A 3,700-nucleotide genomic window follows, 5' to 3' on the forward strand; every position below is an offset into this window, starting at 1 on the left:
TCAGCCAAGGCAGCACTTCCCAGTGACGTGTGTGGCCTGAAAGCAAGATCTATGGAATCAGGGAAAGGGGCAGCACATGACCACACTGTGTGTGGGCTACCAAGGCCATAGTGCTCCTGACCAACAAGCAGCCAGGCATGACTAAGATAATTACAAGACCACAGACAGGAGCAGCAACCCAAGTCCTGGGACAGGCAGTGGTCCCTGGTGGCAGGGATGACAGTGGCCTTCCTGTAGTAACTTTGACCACTGTCTGCTTAACATAAGGTGATGTACATGTTTAATATTGAAAATGGAAATTTCTCAGGGAGAGGAACTGAATTTCCTACAACAAATTTATATGAACTAGAAAGCTGTGTTTTGAGTGATCATTGGTCTATCCTGCACAAGAGAGACGAATCACCAGGGAAATGTCTGTTTATATCAACCTACTTACCAAGACTTGGTCTTTGGGAGCCTGGTGAGAGTTGTGAAAGGTTTATGGAGAAGTGGATGCCTGAAGCATTCCAAACAGGAATCATGCAGAACCATGAAACTAGTCTGAACATGGTGGTGGACACCTGCAACACCAGCATTTGGAAATCTATCCTAGGAAGGTCCTGTGTTTGAGATCAGCCTGAGTTACATATCCGTTTACTGGCCAGCCTGAATTGAAACTAACTCAACAAGTAAACAACCACAAAAAGAAAAAACCAACCAACTTAAACAAATTTTAAAAAGTGAAGACTTAAAACAGAACTCCAATAAGAAGTTAATTGGTTCCCCCTGGCCAGGGAGGAAGAAGAGAGAACAGCAGACACCAAAATTGCCGACCAGATTATTGATCATGAAAAGGTGAATGCTCTATTTCCTTAAGCAAAAGTGAAAAAGTGTTTCTATTTTACCTTTTATTGAATGTTTTTGATTTTCATAAAATATAACTTGATGATATCTAAATCCCCTCCCCCACTCTGCACCTCCCCTCACTGCCCCCTGACATATTTAATGTACTCATCAGTTGCCAAAACTTCCTCAGGTTGGGTTGGAATTTCTGACCTACTTCCCCATCTATGCTGGGATTTTGTCTGGTGTGAATTTGCATGGGACTTGTACATGCTTTGACTTATGCTGTGCCTTCATATTAGTAAATTACCAGCTGTCTGGAAGATACTGTGGTCATCCACTCTCTCTGGCTCTTACAGTCTTTCTGCCTTCTCTTTTTCAATGATCCCCAAGGCTTGGGAAACAAAGATTTGAAAAAGGTGTTCTATCTAATATTGATGTCCCCCTGGGGAGACCGTCAAGCCAGCAATAACTGTTGCCTCTGTTTGCTGCAGAGAAACCAAAATGTTCTTTCTTAAACACAAGCATAATTATATGGAAAGGGAAACTTAATTGAAATTATGACCTCTCACATGAACCTGGAACTCTGGTTCCCTCCCATGAACCTAGAGCTGTTATCTCCGACAAGCCTGGAAATGTGGTCATGTCCCATGAGCTCCAGCTATGGTGGTCTCCCAGTGAGCTGGAGCTATGGTTGTCTCCCAGTGAGTTGGCATTGGGGTCCACTCCTGTGAGCCAAAGCTGTGGTCCCCTCCTATAAGCTGGAGCTGTGGATCCCTCCTATAAACATGGAGCAGTACTTCTCTCCCATGAGCCAGTTGTGGTTCCCTCATGTGAACTGGAGCTGTAAGTTCCTTCTGTAAGCTGGAGTTGTGTTCCTTCTCTGTGACCTGGACTTATGGTCTTCTCTCTTGAACCTGGAGCTGTGGTCCCTTCCTGTGAGCCCACAGCTGTGGTCTGCAACCATGAGCCTTGATTCTGCATTGCTCCAGTGGTGAGCTAATGGTGGAACAAACTGGATAAGGAGACATTAATTTCTGCCTCCTCTGAGTGGCTGCATCACCCATCATCCCCTGTCTCCCATGTCCCAAGTTGTGCATGACAATGGTTTTGCCTCTGTCTTAGATTTACAAATGGGACAGAGGAGCTTTCTGTCATTTGCAATTTGCTGTTTCTATTCTTAGGAGGATTGATTCTCAAGAATGAACTACCCACCCCACTCCATAGCCCAATAAGGTCTTGACTCCACATGTGGCCAGGCACCTAATTCTTGATGTTGGACCTTTCCCACTCCCAGGCACCAAGAGTTTTTCCATTATTTTTTGATTACTCTTCTATGGCCCCAGTGCACCTTCACCTGTGCCCTCAGAAAATGTAAAGCACCTAATTGAACTTCTAGAGATAACAAAGGAACATTAGACAAGAACTTGGGGAAGTTGTGGGGTGAAGGGTGAATATATTAAAAATATATTGTGTCCATGTATGAAATTTTCAAAGAATAAAATTTCACATTAAATAAACTAAAAAGTTAAAAATATAAATATATAGCATAACATTTAATATACAACTCTTTCATATAACATGTTCTTTTATGCAAAGAAAAAGACTGTAAAATATAATTACTAAATATTTGCTTCCACTTTTGATGTTGCTTTAAACAATAAAAGGAAGAAAGCATAACACACACACATACACATGACACACCCTTTGAAGCCAAATCTGAAAGGAAACTTTTTAATCTGGGTACATAAGAATAAGTACTGTGCCATTTACAGTGACTGAAATATTTTTGTCAAGAATAGAAGTGCCTTTAGCTGGAGTGGTGAAGCAAGCCTTTAACCCCAGCACTCCAGAGGCAGAGGCAGGCACATGGATTTCTGTGAGTTCAAGGCCAGCCTGGTCTACATAGTGAGTTCCAAGTCAGCAAGGGCTACAGGAAGACCATGTCTTTAAAAAAAAAAAAAATGTGCCTCTACTCACAATGCAGACAGCAAGATTTGTCTCTTCAACTCTCACACCTCTGATAATATTTCCCCTAATGTTTGAAGAACAATATCCATGCAGGGCGTATTTCCTATTTAAACGTATTTAAATGCATAATGTGTTTAAAAGAAACCCAACATGCATGAATTTTCCTAAATTGATGTGGTTTGCAATTAACTCCTTGTTTCTGTAATTCAGAATTTTTATCTTGAAATTTATATTAAAGGTTATTAGACTTAACAATGACAGCTGTTGTTATGAAAAGTTTTGATAATTTGTTGACTAATATGGTGACTACAGTTAGTAATGACATACATTTCAAAGTAGCTAGAACTCTGAAATTTAAATATTCTACTTTTCACAGATATGATAATTTTCTGAGATGACGAGTATGATAATTAGCCAGATTTTATCATTCCATAATATATATATATATATATATACCATATTGTACTGTGTAAATATTTTTTAGGAAATATAAAATATAACCCAATGTATAATATATTCATAAATCAAATAGATTATGTTCACCTTAAGTCATTGTTCATCACATTAAAGATGTGTGTGTGTTTGTGTATGTATGAGTAGAAATTCAAACATTCCCTAGGCAAAGCCAAATGTGAGTATGCAATGCAAATTTATAAATTACATATTTTGTACCATTCTTTAATTTATTTACATGAGTTCTGATGCCATGAAATTTCTAGTGGCCATATACTTGTACTTGTTTACCCTTGTAAACATGAACTCTTCAATTCCAAGTCCTATGTAAAATACATTATAGACCTAGGTTAATATTAGTCTTATAAAATAACTAAGTAGGGAAAGAAGAACAGATAGATTCTTACTGAGAGAAATACATCTTTCATTCATGAACTTGTTTAAACTTTAAAAT

The sequence above is a fragment of the Nannospalax galili genome, unplaced genomic scaffold, assembly GCF_000622305.1.
Source record: "Nannospalax galili isolate Female #2095 unplaced genomic scaffold, S.galili_v1.0 scaffold461, whole genome shotgun sequence".
NCBI lineage: Eukaryota > Metazoa > Chordata > Mammalia > Rodentia > Spalacidae > Nannospalax > Nannospalax galili.